This window comes from Epinephelus lanceolatus, chromosome 18 (genome assembly GCF_041903045.1).
Source record: "Epinephelus lanceolatus isolate andai-2023 chromosome 18, ASM4190304v1, whole genome shotgun sequence".
Classification (NCBI taxonomy): domain Eukaryota; kingdom Metazoa; phylum Chordata; class Actinopteri; order Perciformes; family Serranidae; genus Epinephelus; species Epinephelus lanceolatus.
In genome coordinates this window covers 15,987,376-16,004,104 of record NC_135751.1, presented here as the reverse complement: position 1 = coordinate 16,004,104, position 16,729 = coordinate 15,987,376, and the positions used below count along the sequence as shown (strand labels likewise).

The 16,729-nt window shown below is 39.8% G+C and overlaps 1 protein-coding gene across 2 annotated transcripts in view; it reads left to right on the top strand.

Annotated features, from left to right (window-relative positions):
- gjc1 (gap junction protein gamma 1) overlaps positions 1 to 16,729 on the top strand; it is a 54,854-nt gene that overhangs the window by 1,809 nt on the left and 36,316 nt on the right. The window contains exon 2 of one of the 2 annotated variants that reach the window (XM_078161710.1): positions 2,355 to 2,385. The exons of the other annotated variant lie outside the window; for it this stretch is intronic. The gene's annotated coding sequence lies outside the window, so the exon portion shown is untranslated. The remainder of the gene's footprint in view (positions 1 to 2,354; positions 2,386 to 16,729) is intronic. 2 annotated transcript variants of the gene reach the window in all.

Sequence of the window (16,729 nt, the reverse complement as noted above, 5' to 3'; positions counted from 1 at the left end):
ACCACTCAGCAGTTAACCTGGGGAGCAGTCAGCTCCTGGCATTATTCACCACAATGAGAAACCGTTTCATTGTGCCGCTGGATGCCTTTGAAATATGCCACATTGGTTTCTGTGTGGAGCATTTGTCAACGCCACAGCAGCAATGGCTCAAATATGAGCCACCATAATGAGTTTCTCCCCTGTGCTTCAGAAAATCCTCCTATATGTTAAGACATTGTGATGGATTTGGGATGTTGCCAACCGAAAGAGCTTAGTGCTCATGAATGATGCTCGCTTTCTACATAGCATATGGATGCTATGCATTTATTCAGAATTTATTTTTTGGTAAGCTGCCAGTAGAAGCATATCTACCTCAATTTGCCCTCCATTCCTTCTTCTATATTTCCATCCAGTAAGTGCGCTTTTGGCATTTCACAGCCTTGCAATCAACATTTTCTGTATGTGAAATTATTTCTGCGAGGCAGTCCATCTCTGTCGCCCAACACCCCTCCCACCTTGTTAGCCCTGCACCCCCACTGAGACCATTATCTCACTCCCTGTGGATTGGAGGAGGAACTTGTGCCAATATGGGAGAAGGGGAAGTCGACCCCTGTGCACTCCAGCACAGAGAGAGAGGGATGAGGAGCAGATTCTGTGTGGCAGCGAGTAAATGCCCCATCACTTCAGTTAGTATCATGACCAGTGTGCTCCTGTCCTCTTTTTATTTAACACATACAGCATTTTTCTGTATTATTACACTCTTGGAGAGAAACACTCCTGCTACCAAAAAAGCCATGACTTGGCAGATATAAGTGATAAATTGTGCATGGATGTTTATTAAATGATCAGAAGACGTCCTAGAAAAGTCTGAAAAATGCTACATAGCCTCTTAGCTGGCTGCTTGATTTATAGTATATCCAATAGTATATATAAAATCAGAACATTTTGCAGCTCTTCAAATGAATGTCCAAGAAAAGGCGCACAAAAATGGCTCTTTGATAAGTTGTGAATAGCAACACGGACAATGCTGGCTATCAACCATGCAGCAAAGTGCTGTCTTGACTTACAGATTGCATGATAAAAGTAAGCACAATAGTACTCCATTGTTTACAAGGCCTGCATAGAAAATTTCACACTGATAAAAATATAGCTGTCTTATCAGTGAAATTAAAGTATCAATAGAAAAATGCACCCTGTATTTGTTATACCTTTAGTATACCAGTGGATTGTTTTTATCATGCATTGATGTGTACATTTAACTGCTGTAGTTGGTAAAAGTGGAGCTAATCTGAGCGATTTTTACATACTGTTGGGTAGTTAAATCTCTTACCCCACCATATTTTATTAAAATGTGTGTTTTATCACGTGTTTTTTTTGTAAAATCTTGATCTTAACTAAAGCTGTCAAGTAAATGTAGTGGAGTAAAAACTACAATATTCCATCTGAAGCATAGCATGAAATGGAATTACAAGTACCAAAAACTTTGTGTTCAAGTACAATATACTTGAGTAAATTTATATATTTACACCACAGCACTGCAAAGCACATTTTAAAAACCTTCAGTAATTTCATATCATAATGAATTTTGGTTCCTTTGTTGACATTTAAGTATTTTAATGAGTCAAGGCCTGATGCACAGCTCACTGCAGAGCTTTACGCTTAAATACCATACCATTGAATTCTTAATGTCTTATGATAAAAGGAAAATCAATATTGCCATATACTGTTGGATTTATTATTCCGTTCCTCTTTCAATTCACAGTTAAAAGCAAGCATAATACTCCTGGGGGGTTGCAATCAATAATGGTGTATTAAATTAAAAGCTCAGTGGATTTGCTTGCAATTGCTCAAGGCTTTTGCACACAGTATAGTTTCAGCCTGCATTTAACTACAAATAAATACAAATAAAAGGGGTTTCCATTGACACAGGAATAGAGAATTGCAAAAATGATCTCATGTTTAATGTCACGTTAAACTGTAGTGTTTGTTCCCAACCAGTCAAGGTAACATCAGCATGAGGGCTCCAACCACTCTCAGCCAGATGTGCTACATAATACAGTAACACACAATATTCACCACCATCAGTCATAGATCATAGTTTTGAATCCTAAATTGCCTCATTTCCACCATTAATATCCCTCTAATCTCCAAATATCACCAGAGCATTATGTGTATCAAATTCTCCACCTCTATGCTGTTATTCTAATGTTATTTTTTATGTTAATCACTCGCAATTAAATCAGTCATTTACAATTATCATAATTGTCTAGTGAAATGTCTGCAGGATCTGTTTAAGTCAATTATATGCTTTATAGGCAGCTATTTTGAATAACTGGAGTAATTCACTTCCTGTTTTTCCCAATTCTTCCCTTCAGAATGTGTGATGTGGAGCCAGTACAGTAAGAGGTAAATTTTATGCTTTTAGCCACTACATCAAAAACATACCCACTTATATATGAGGAGCAGGTGCTTTGCAGCACAAACAGTCAACATGTTGCACCAGCAATAGAGAAAAAAAGTCTGTGTGAGTGATTGGTGACCGCAGTGTTGTGGATGAGCTGAGAAATATGCAGAGATGATGGGAGATCCTTCACCGCTGTAGCCTTCCCTAACTGGCTTTGTGCAACATGAAATATCAAGGTATTATGTCTATATCTTGTTTAGCAGACGTGAGCACACTGCCAGCCTTAATCCTCAGAGTGCAGCACACAGAGGGAAAACTGTGTCTTTATGCCTGCCAACGAGTCTGGATTCCCTCTACTTGACACTGTGTACTTTCTGGTTGCCAGTTCCTGTAGATGATATTAAAGTAAAAGCAGAGGGAAGGGGCTTCGCTCTCTTTGTAATTACCAAGTGATTATTGTTAGAGGTCATCCAATGCACCCACTTTTACTCCCCAAGTGTAGTCTCCCCTGCTTGGTTCAGCTGTACTGATTGGGCCATGTGAAAGTACAGTGTAGATGTAATTTGTGGATCTGGATGATGTGATGGAACTCTATCTCTAATGAGCAAATGGTAATTTTCTGGGAGAATAGTTTCATTTTTGATTGAGCGAATGTAGTGAAATTTGTTCTGAAACGTTGGTATGAAAATAATTGGCGAGTCTTAAAATAATTGTGAAGATTAAAAATGTAATTAAATTGTCATTAAATTTAGAAATTAAAATCGTCACGTGTGAGCCATAAATTATAAAGATTTAGGCATTCATGTATTTCACTAACTTAGTCAGCCGACGTGATATTGATGAATCAGTTATGTGCCCGATAACAAGTCTTAGGAGTACAGCAGAGCATGCTTTGTGTCCAAAACGGCTGATATTTTAGGGGAGATTCCAAATATTAGACAAGGACGAGCAGCGGAGGGTTGTGTCGTGCTCTCTGTGACTCATGATGACTCCTCAGGAAAACGAGCCTCGCAGTCGGCCCCAACCATTCACTAAACAGGCGTGTTTCCAGTTGTGGTGGTGCACGTGTTGCCGTGATGCCACAGCAGATCTCTGAGTCCTTAATTTGCAAAAAAAAAAAAAATGGAAGAGAACTGTCTCATTTTGTCAAACAATGGGAATCCTGACCACCATGATTCATGTCATCCATGTAGCATTACTGTTGCATATTAATACTGGAGCAACATGTGTCCACATTGCAAAAGCAGTGCAGTATACCTCCATTACATATTGTTCTATTTGCAATGGTGGTTCTAAGGAGAGGCAGGGGGGACCAGTGCCCCTGTAATGTAGAACATCCACAATGCTGCGATCACAATAATTAATACAAATTCAGCCAGTCCCTGAGACTTCTGCATGACCTTTCGATTTTGTCCAATCACTGCAACCTTACCACAAATCTTAACTATTTAGAAATGGGTAAAATCTTATTTTATTGTAGAGTTGCGTGCAACATATTGTTTCACTCAGCCCCTCCTTGCCCCGTCTTTTCTCTCTTGCTCTCTTTGTTTATCTTAAGAAAACTGCTGCAGGAATTTGAACTCCTGTTAGCATCACACAGCTAACATCAGTTAACTGTTATTAACATGTTTAACGTCAGAGTCAAACAGTTTCGGTGTGGGTGTGAGATTGTTGGGACTGTATAACAGCTCAGCGTTGGATGTTGGATGCTGCTATGTGAGCTTGTGCAATGAGCGAAATGATCACATTGGAGCTCCAGCTAACTGTAATTTTCACTACAGTCTGATAACTTTTTTTACATTAAAGGTCCAGTGTGTAGGACTTAGTGCCATCTAGTGGTGAGGTTGCAGAACTGAAATATCACCTGTGGCCGACACAAAAACGCGAACGGCCCTTTCTAGAGCCAGTGTGTTATTTGTCCATTCTGGGGTATTATAGGAACAGAATGACGGACGCTATGGGAGAGGACCCGCTCTGTATATAGATATACAACTTGTTCTAAGGTAATAAAATGATTATTTTTTTCAGGTAATTATAAACTAATGAAAACATAGTTATGAATATTACATACCATGTCTGCAGATGAGAGATGCACCAGTCCAGCTTTTTCAGTTTCGATACCGATCCCCACGCTGTGGCTTTGAGTATCAGCCGATACCCAATACCGATCCGATACCATGGTTGACCTAAAAAGCTATATACCTTTACATGTAGAACAGAAAAGACTAGAGGCATCAGGCATTGATGACTGCACAGTTCTTTCCTAAGATAAAATGAAACAAGATGAAACAGATTAATGCAATGATGAACTATTTATTTGTAACAAAAATAAACAATTGTGCAACAGCAGTTGAAATAGTGTGAAATACCTCCACATGGCAGATTCTCTCCTTCGCTCCATGACGTATGACGTAGCTCAAGTCGCAATAGATTTAAAGGGAAAGGATCACCTCAGGTATAGGTTGCATTTTCCAATACCTGATCCATCTATTATGATGATATCGGGGCCGATATTCGATCCAGATATCGGATCGGTGCATCCCTACTGCAAATACAATAGATGCCCCTAAATCCTACAATGTGGACCTTTAAAGACAAAAGGCAGACGAAATCTCATTATGTGTTCCCAGAGTGATATTGCCTATTTTGTCTGACTAACAGCCAACAAACTAAAAAAGTATGCATAATCTACAATGATGTGAAATAGAGGAAAAGAACAAGACGTGTTCAGTAAGAGAAAAAGATGGAGACAGACAGAGAGAACCCCACTGAGTGTGGATGAAATCAGATGTCACTTTCACCCAGCCTGTACTCATGAAGAGATATGGGCAGTCTAGCAAATGAAAACAGTCGTGAGTTTCCTTCCCACCGGGAATGTCACTATAACATACCAGGATCAACTCAGACATACATAGTGTGTGCCTGGAAACCCACACACAAATACACACAGATGCACTGAGCCCAGCACGTACAGTGATGTTTACGCTCCAGTCAGTGTTGAACATGCATATTCAAACTGATATGTCATACTCATGAATCTGCGCATGCTGACACATTTACATATGAGCTTGGCTGTTGTGGGCCGGGCTGTGATTCAGGGTGACAGGTCTTATGCCACTTCCCTCGGGTCACAGGAGGGGCGGAGTCACAACGTGACAGGAGTGAAGCCAGAGAGATGCCTTTCATTCACTGTCAGTCTCCAGTGACACAACCTTCCTCTCCGTTTTTAGTCACATTTCTGGCTTCAGTAGTGGTGAGGTAACATTTGGGCTCCTACACAGCTGACTATGCTCATGTGACTCATACCTGTTATTTCACTTTTATCTCGTGTTGTCAGAGTAGGTTAAGTGTATTCCTAACTTGGATTTATTCAGAATATCAGTTCGGCAGTGCGGCTCACGTCATATGGTTTAAGGCCAAATCTGTATTTACTGAGTCCATGAATCACAGGTATATATACATATATCACCACACACACACAAATATACAGGTGTATATTTCACTTGTAAATTTTGTTTGATGTTGCTACACTTTAGTGTACATTTAGATACAAATAGTGCCTTTGAATCACTGTGCTACACACTAACTTGTCGGCAGCAGCAGATGAAAAGAAGGTCTACATTTGCAGCTGCAGTCTGTTGCACCTTAAATGACATTAGACAATAAACAATCGGAACTGCTCTGCTTAACATAAACAAGAAACACATCACTTCTTGTGCAGACTGCAAGTCTCGTGTCTCAGGTTAAATATTTTATAATTATCCTCTAGGAGTCAACAGCTACATCGGTAAAACGTAAAGATATATATATTTTCACACATAGTATCACAGAGGTTCCTTCAAGACCAAAGAGAAAATCACTGCATTACAAGCAGAAGTCCTGTATTGAAAATCTTACATAAGTAAATGTACATCTGCATATTATGCTGCAGAATAGCCCCTGTGAATAATATATTATTACATATTATATTTTTTGGATTATTATTGCCGATGCATTAACATATAAGCAGTATTTTAATTTTGTAGCTGGTCAAAAGAGGACTAACTTGAGGGGTAACTTTGGTATTTTTCAACCCGGACCTTTTTCTTTTTTTCCCATGTTTTTGTGTCCAAGTTACTAATGGGAACAACAGTTTTGTTTGTTTTTTGGTCCAGTATTGAGTGACAGGGCTGCAACCAGCACCCATGAAAACAGGCTACAGTGTAACTACTCAGGGCATATGTGCACCCTCAAAGTCACTAAACTCCATTTAAATGAATACTGTTTTAGTGTGTATAGAGGCAGCATATTTTTCACTGGGGCTGAAAAATGAAGCCACAAAATGCAAAAGTGCCCAAAACTGCAGTTCCTCGAATGGCCACTTGAGGCAGGCTCCAAGAGCGGGTCAGTCCCCACAGACCTCCATGTTAAAATGCCCAACTTTACAGCAGAAATAAACATGTTTACAGCCTGATGGGAAAAAAAGGGGCTGGTCTCAATTGCTAATTTCCCCATTCATGACAACTGTAAGGGGTGAATTTTTACATAACTCACCCATGTCATTAAGTCATTAAAGTTATGCATGATTAAGGGTGGGGTTGCTTTGATTGACTGTCTGCGAGGCGTCACCACAGTCTGAGTCAGATCCACCCTTCGCTCCTCCACAGCTCCACCCTCTCATTCAAATATGGTCACTTCTGGCTCCAAAAATCCAAGATGGTGACGGCGAAAACGTTGAACTCAACAGGAGTCCACAAACCAATGGGTGGCATCACAATAGCTACGTCCATATCACATCTAACTGGGTGAATTAAGGGTTTCAGTTAACCAACCCAGAGTTGGAACAGTGAGTTTTATTTTGTTTCTGTTGACTTTGAACGGAGTGTGTTTTAGTTTTAGTTTTGGAGTCTGGTGGGTTTGGAGAAACCCTGAGTGCTTTCACAGGCTGCAGCCCGTTCAGTAAGTACTGAACCACTTTTAAAAATTTGTTGTTCCCATTAATCATTTACATGCAAAAACATCGGAAAAAAACACCTTAAACCACCTTTTAAATGTTGGGCTGTTTTATCTGTAACATTTGTTACTTTATAAACCTAATCTCAGAGATTTAGCAGATCTTGCAGTTGGTCACCTCGCCAAAGCTGCTAACTTTGACTCAAGTTGATGGGGTTTGATGTCATAAAGGTTGAAATGACGTTTAACAGACTTTCCCAGCCTGGTAAGAACAACATCCTGGGGGAAGCCCTTATTACGTGTGATACTTGAGATATTTTTAAGGTGATATAATAAAATCAGCTTCAAGCCCCACATACATTTACTGGTTTCAACTTTCAGAAACCCATAGCAGTCAAAAGTTTTTAACAACCTCACAGTGTTGAGCCATGTGACTCTGAGTAATCCTGTGAAACACTATCAGCACAGGTGCAGTGGAGGAGGCTGCAGAGATTTCATTAAACACACAAAGTCACCTTCATTATCTGAGCAAGCACACACAGGAGTGATCAGCAGAGTGCGGATGACACTGTGGAGAACATATTAGAATCCATATGGGGATCTGTGCCACAGAGCTGCACATGGCGGAAGGCGTGCGCTGATCCGGCCACGAGCGCTCACGCCTGATTGGCCCAGCTGGGGCAGCCATGGTCGGGCGACGTCCCCCTCGCTCTCTGTCACTGGCGGAACAACAGAGCAGCCAGGTTCACGGACCACGGCCGACACCCTGTCACCGCCTTGCTGCCACACTCCGCCACACACTGAGGCACACACACACAAAAAAACACCTAGTGCACAGGAACAAGCAGAAATGTGAGGAAAGCTTGACCACAGAGGAGAGAAAACCCAAAGTAGTTGAGGACAAAATGTAATTCTGGAAAGGAGACATTTTTGGGGGGATATTTTTGTTGCCATGAGTCACTGTAAAAATGTCCAAATGCTCATATTACTCCCATTTCATCAGTGCTGTGTCAGCTGTTGCAGACCCTCCACCCATCCATTGCCACTGCTTGCCACTGCAAAGGGTCACAGCCTCCACTGTGTCACAGAGCTTATTATTTACCTCATGATAAATGTATACCAGTGAGTGCATTTTCTTTTCCAGCACACAAAGGAATTTGTTGTTTTTAAGACCCTCACAATGATATTATTAATTAGCATTTGTTACTTTTATTTCCACCATTGCTAATAAAATCATGTTAGCATGTAAACATCAGTAGCTTAGTCTCTTTCTTGGACGCAGTGTTTTGAAACTATTCAGGCCATGTGACCCAGCAGCATGGTGGCTCTTTAAATGTCTTAGGGAAAAATTTCACTCAATTAAACAAATACAAGCAGGGGCACTAATAAAAGCTCAAGAGAGACAAGCTAGCACAGAGTTATTTTTAGCTGCTGTTCCATATACAACATGTTCCTCCAGACACAAAGATGCTCCGGGGTCATGCTCAGTGTTTACACAGCCTCTTATGGAATCCTCATACCTTTGACTAGATCTAACTGGAGCCTTAGGAATCATTAGAGTAGGTTTTTAGGATGTATTACAGGCAGAGTTAAGGTAAGATTTAGGTTTTTAAAAATCAACAAAAATGGTTTATTGCTCTTACAAGTGATACTTTTCTGAAAGATGGTTCAGTAATAACAGAAGGTCGATCTGTCCTTGAATATCCAACGATTTTATCTTTACGAAAGTTTTATCCAAAACAATGTGGTACTTGTTGATGGATAGCACGTGACTAAATAATGAGCTGAATCAATTTATATAATTTTCAAGCAAAAACTGTCAAACATTCACTGATTCCAGCCTCATAATTGTGAGGATCTGATGAATTTTTTTGTGTTATGTGAAAGAAAACTTGAATCTTTGGGTTTTGGACAAACTGTCGGATAAAAGAAAATAAACTTTTTTTGTTTGTTTTATAGACAAAGACAACAAAAGATTAATAAAGACAATAATAGACAGATTAAAGGAGTAGTGTGTGGGATTTAGTGACATCTAGTGGTGAGGATTGCAGATTGCAACCAGTTGAAACATCTTCCACATGCTTAACTCCAGGTTAGGATTCCTTCTGTTATGCAGTTCAGGATGGTTTTACTGTGAGCTGAATTATCCACAGAGGTCTCTTCCTTGCCAAAACAAGCTGACTCAATGATTTAAACATTTAAAAACACTGAATTAAGCAGTCTTACATTAAAAATCACTGTTTTTCTGACTCTGTCCAGCTTGTTGTGTAGGAGCTGCTAACTATGGTGGCCAATGCGAAAATGCACATGGCTTTATATCTACAGTAGTGTTTGGTTTGATTGTTCTGGGCAATTTTAGAAACATGGTGGTGCAACATGGTGATCTTCGTAGATGATGATCCCCTATATAGATATAAAACAGCTCATTCTAGGTTAATAAAAGAACAACAATTATATTTTTCAGGTGATTATACAAATAAAATATATACTTAATAATAATAATAATATTATATTTAATTTTTGCAAGTAGATCCCAATGAATCCTACACACTGGGCCTTTAATTGACAAGGAAAACAATCTTTGCAGTCTTAATTTACCATGGAAATAAATTTATCTTGATCACTGTTTTACTTTGTAAATCACATTCACATTTTAAACAGCAATTTCACTCATTATGTAATTTATTTTCATCAATAAAAAACAACAGATGGCCACCACAAGTTCTCAGAGCTTAAAGTGGTGTCTGCAAATATTCATCTTTTATCTGACCAACAGTGAAAAGACTGCCAAGTATAAATTATTCTCAGTGATATGAAACTGAGGAAAGCAGCAAATCCTCTTTCTTTTTTTGAGAAGGTGCAAGCAGCTACATGAATAGTGTGAGCAAAAGGTAGAGACGAGCAGAGAGAAGCCCACTGAATGTAGATGAAATCGAAATGATGAAATAATAAGCAGGTTATCTAATAATGGAAACGATTGTTAGCTTCAGTCATAAATTTATGACTTATTAGATTCTTCAGTTCACATGTGTTATAGAGTGTTTGATTTGATTGTGATTGATTTAGATAGTTCAGCTATATTGTCATACAGACATTGTTGATGTTTTACTACCAGTGAATCGAGGAAATCCCCCTCATACAACCTGTCAGCTTTCTATTCATATTTTTTGGGCAACAAAACAACAAATGTAGCAACTCCTTTTACCTTTCTCTTTCCTGTTACATCACCAACACGTGATGTGTCTCCCAGGACAGCCCTGTCCTGTCCTGTCCTTTCCTCTTCCTCCTCTCCTGGAGTCATGTTTAAACAAAGTAACATTCATACATGAGTGGGTTTCCATGGCCACAAGGCCTCAGGATTATCATAGCCATGGCCCACCATGGTGTGATGGGTAGGAAAAAGCCCAAAGGCGCGCACAGATGCTCTCGTGCTACTAGTGTAGCCTTGATGATAGCCTTACGGGCTAACACTTTGAGACCCTACGTCTAAAAGAAAAAAAAAGAAAAAAAAAAAAGATTCACTTGACAGAAATGCTTAAGGCCTAACTTTAAATAACTCTGCGCTGTTTCTGTTTTTTTTCCTCTTCTCTGTTTATTATTGGTTTGGGCCTCTGCTGCACGAGACCGTCTTGAATGCTGTTTTTAGGAGTCGAGGGAACGGAGCCTCTCTCCTAAAGAAGCCTCAAGACAGATTGTTTACATAAAGATTACATAAAGAACGTGTTTGTTCTGAGAATGATAATGACTTAGTGATTGTATACGCAGGCCGTAGGGGAGAGCAGCAGCAGCCGCTTCCTCGGCTGGCACAGTGTGTTTGTCTCTGGATCTCATCACAGCTCCTTTCTTTGGTTTGGCATGGGAGCACAGGAGCAGTCGTGACCCCTCAGCTTCAGCCCTCCTCTCTGTCTAACCCTCAGGGCATGCACATGCATTTCCCCCTGAGGTCAGTGAACTTGTCTCAGGCATTACCCCTGATGATTTATTCTTATTGGCTTTGTCTTGATTTCAGAATTAGCGACCCCTATTGTTATCTTTATAACAGCCATCATGATTTAATACTACAGTAAACACTCCTTGAGAAGGTCCTTCATTAAAACACAACAGATAAGCTACAGGTGTTAACAGTTTACAGTGCAGTCAAACACGTGTGTGTGGTTTTTTTTTTAAAGAAGTCAATCAAAATAAAATGGTGACCTGATTTCATGCTGTACACAGTGTGAGTGGTTTTCCACACAACAGCAGGACGTAATAAAGTCAAGTTAATTACCTTGCTGAGGAGCTGGAGATGTGTTCACTGTGGTGGCTGCTCCTACTTCCTCCATTACTCCCTTGCAAAAATTAACACTAATCGACAGACAAATAAAGTGAAAAAAGGACTGTTTTATTTTTTTTAGATGCATATTGATTACCAGTTGCGTTAACCACAGTGACACATACAATGTGTGTGTTTGAAGCTAGGCTGCATATATAGCTTCTTGTTCACGTGAAGTGATTGCACCTGAGAGGGGCATGTCCTTCTCAGACAGGAGTGCTTGGGTGTCTCTAGGATAAGTAGGACAGATCCTCCAGAGGCAAGGCAAGAGTCCTTCCTAGCATTCACTGAACACACATTGGAACAGGTTAACGAGTCTCCCTAGGTGTTTGTCATGAACCCTCAGCAGACTGAGGTGGTTTCAGGGTACTGTGATCATTGTGGCACTCTCTATTAATGTTGTACAATTTCAACAAATGTAACCAGTGTTTTCAGAGTCATGTGACTTTTAGGCAAAATATATTTCTGGATTATACTTAAGGGTGGACACTTAGTGCTCTATCTCTGCTGTAAATGATTCATTTAAAAACTTTTATATTTTTTAAAATCTCATTATTCGGCAGTGGACACATTGGAAAGTGTAAATTATGAGGTTTCTGTCAGTATTTTTTTTCATGCTTGTGTGATAAAAACTCTGACATATTTATCTTAATCCTGCTGAGCTCCGCTGGCACAGGTTTCATTTAAGAGGCCCCGCCTTCACTTCCAGCAAATTGTTCGCAAAGCATTGTGGGGATTTTATACCTGCTGAGGATACACACATGCATCCTTGGAATTTCTCTGAAACAAGGACTCAGTCCTCTGTGGAATTCCTTGATATTGGAACAGTCCTTTGGCTGGGTTCGATGACGTAGTCTCCATTTGAGGAGCCTTCCTTGACTTTGAGAAACACCCCTTGTGTTATCCTCCTTTCGTCAGGTGGGATCATGTGATCTCTTGATGGGGACTTCTGACACTTTATCACTGAATGTAAATACATGGATTGGTTGTTGTAGAAAAAGTGCCCACATAAGAAGTCTAAAAAATGGGGCTGCATTTAATGAAAATCTTAAGGATTATAACTTAAAGCACAATATGGCTGGATAGTAAATAAACCCTTTTATGTATCAGTGGTTATGTTTACATGCACAAAATAGTCCGATTTTGTCCCTTATTCCAAAAAAGACAATACTAAGCTTTTTACAGGCCCAATGAAAAAATGAATATCCCACTAATATTCCTGTTTACATGCAGCTGTGCATACTTTGATTAACATGCTCTGACATGTTGCTTATCACGTCAAAATAGGCTATCGAAAAACAGCGGAAGCCGTTTGTCATTTTGCTTCTTTGCATCAACATAGGATTTTTTCCTACTGGTGGTGGACTTGCAGGACAGCACAGCCCCTCTCTCTTTCATCCTCCAACCACCTTCTTGTAAATGTCGGCATTACAATATTTGCACATATCGAAAAACGTGTTGATATCCAAGTCTTTTATAGAGTTTAAAAAATAGGTGTGTTTCTCCTTCCAAGCAGAAAAGTGTGCTTTTCTTTTGGGCATTCATCTCTATTCCCCAGCCTTGCAGACTGTTGGAGAGTTGGTTTGTGTCCAACACATCTACGACAACCTACAGATCTGACTGTAAACAGGCAAGAGGCCATGTGTCACAAACTGTGGTGTAAAACCATCAATTGAGATGCATATTCTGGATGCGCTGTTTACATGTCCAAAGAATGCTCCTACAACCTGAATAATACTGTCATGTCCCATGTGTCTTAATTGGAAAATGCTACATTCACAATGATGCCTAATTCTGAAAATCCAGATGGAATATGCTGTTTACATGACCCGCATTAAATTCAAAATATCATATTTGAAATAATAGTCGAATATTTATGTGCATGTAAATATAGTTAGTGAATATAGAATACAAAACAACTCAGACTCTCGGTTATAACTTGGGGAGGATGTTTTCCATTTTCCAATTTATACTTGTGTTTATGTAATCTCCTGTAAGAACAGAGACTATACATAGCCACAAACAAGAAAATACTTTTCTTCATCCATAACTTGATGTAGGCAAATGTAAGCACAGCACTGTGAAGTCTTTAATGTGATGTAGGAGATTTCATTAGGTTGCAGTATACACTGTGCGCCTCGGCTGGGAGACATCCTGAAGGATCTGCCTCAGGCAACAATTGATTTATGGAGTCCATACTCTTAGCTTAGAGCACATGTGGTTTAATTCTTTTACATTTCTTGAGAAGACACATTTGCTCTTGCTTGTGCTGTGGTTGTATTCCACTGAGATTTTTAAAAAAAAAACTGATCATAAAATTCTGAATTTATGTCTATATGTCTAAACTTGGCCTCAAAATGTGAAGATCCTGTTCCCTTTTTTAATCTGTTCCTCCATTATTTTCTCTCCGCTCCTTTTCCTGTCCTCGCCTTGCTGGACAGCATCCAGACTGTGTTGATGACAACATGAGCCTGGCATCTTTCATTTCTGGGTTTTAGATCCAATATCAGTGTGAGCACAATCCAATTTTTGCACAACCAGACCTGTCAGTTGACATGGCAAGCATGATTGGATGATTAAAGTTGCATTGGAACAAGTGTAACCGTAGGCGAGAACATATTGCTGCAAAAGGGCTCTTTTTGTTCTCCAGTCTGTCAGTATGTTTCCTTCTCGGCTCCTCCAGCCCTCTATTGCCTTTTCAATCTTGTCTATCTTCCCCTTCTCTGCATCCTTTAAGTGTTTTGTAGGAAATTTGATTGCTCAGTTCCGTTTACATTCACTCACCATCTGCTGGATTTGGCTGCGACTGTGAATCAATTCTTAATGTCGGCAGCTTTGTATTCACTTGCCTCCTCTATTTCTTTGCGCCTCAATTTCATCTTTTTTGTGGTCTTTGACTTCTTGTGATCTCTAAACATTAAACAAATACACGACTCCCAGTAAAGAACAAAGACACTTCAGCCAACAATAATAAAGAAGAAGCCACAGTGTGTTTCTGAATAAAAAATACAGATTGCGAGCAGCAGTGAACACAAAAGACTGCATATCTTTTGGAGTGGTTATGAGTAGTGACTCTTAAATTAGATATGAAATTGTCTGCTTTTGAAGTAGTGCAGTCATTAATAGTAACAATCCTTTTTTTTCATTAAACTGATTGATCATTGTGTACTCAAAGACTTTACGCAGATTTTTTTATTGCATACCCACATAGCAAACCATTTAACTTTGACTGTCTTCCCAAAGAAGCAATCAGGAAAAATACCATCTTTGGTTGAATCATTTTGTCTCATGAACACACACACACACACATTATGCTCATACACTGTAAAATGTACTGACTCACAACTAGTCAAATAAAGATAGAGGCCCTAAACATTGCAGTATGATGCACTAGGTACCCCTCCTGCGTCAGTTTTGGATGCCCAGGGACCTCATGTCAATTTACGCTGATTAGATGCATTGTGTGTTTTCAAGATAAACTGTAGTTTTGACAGAGTGCTGTTTCTGCTTGTTAAATGCATACAGTCTTTTTTAAGTAGAACTTAGATTGTAGATGAAAAAAAAATTCTTAGGTTTATCTCCTTTGGTTTAGTCGACAAAGGTATGCAGTTAGGTTAAGAGAGACACATCATGGTTTGGCTGAAAATAAGCACATTTGTTACGAACTTAATGCAATGTCACGTACTACTACTACACAAACTAGCACACTACATTGTTATTAAAATAACTCAACTGACTTTATGTTTCACGCGAGACACAAAGAGCTGTCTACCGGGTGAAAGTCCAGAGTTTGTTTTATCTATCCACTTCCCCTCCTGCCAGCTCTATGCTGACTTTTTGCTGTTTATATTGTGATAGCTGCCTGGAGCGTCAAAAGATGCTGCCATCTGGGTCATCTCATACAGTCGCTGAAGGGTGCCTCCATGCGTCGCTGTCTGACTCAAATGGGCCACTGACTAAGCGTTGGTATTTGATGAGTTGGGAGTGAAACCTGCAAAAAAAAAGCAAAAACGCAAAAGGGGAATTTGTCCCACCAGGCTTCTGTCCTATGTGCACCTACACCTATGTAGGTTTTTTAGTTTCTTCTAGTTATTCAGCCACAACTAAAAATTAGATTTATATAATATGAGGATAAGGTAAAAACAAGAGTCTATGTCTATTTTTCCCGAAGGGGACATGAATGTCTGCAGCAACCCATCCATTGGTTGTCTGACAACAGACTGACATTGCCATCCCTGGATCTATGTCAGCAACATAGCTACTGCCACACACTGTTATCCATTTACCTTTTGACTTTCACCCTTTAATCCGTCATTTACAGTGACATGTATGTCGCTATGTGGCGGCTCTCTATGAATTACTTAAATTAATTCAGGCTGAACTCTGCATCAACTCTGTCTCTGAGTATTGTTGTTTGATAAACCTTGGCCCTTCCTGCAGCTGGGGTCTTCAGTCAGCCTGCTTTGCTCCTCAAGGCGTACAGTGGCAGTGGAGTGATAGTGTCCATGGAGCAGTCAGATGAAAGTGAATGATGGCTGATGGATGCTATGCACTGGCACTGAGTTATTACCCAGAAGTATAATAGCTTGGGAGATCCTTGTTGCCTGTCATCTGTGGCCAGATATAAATATGAATGATGTCCTGTGGATTCGTCAAAAGAAACAGGGTCAGGGTCAGTGTCTGCCAACACATTTGTATGTTTTTTTGATTGGGTGTGCCACAACCGGAGGGATCTGATAAAACATCCTTGAGCGAGATGCTTAACCTCTACCAGCAGAGGGTGAATTACCCCCCCAAGGGAACGAACAAACAGCTGTTACAAAAAGAGAAGATGTTGTACAGAAGATGTTGTGTTTCCGTCTCTGAGATGTACATGGCGTACATTTTAGGGAAGCAAGAAATCAAGGTTTCAGGCCTGCAAGAGTAAATTCTTTGCAGGTTCGACTTCTTACAATCTTGACATTCTTTATGGTATTTCTGTTAACATTACTGGATTTATGTTAGAGTTTAAACGCTTGTTCCTTTGTGAGGAAATATTGGGTAGGTGATCTCCCCTAAAAGACTTGCACCACTGTGAAATACTTAATATAATAATTTCTTCT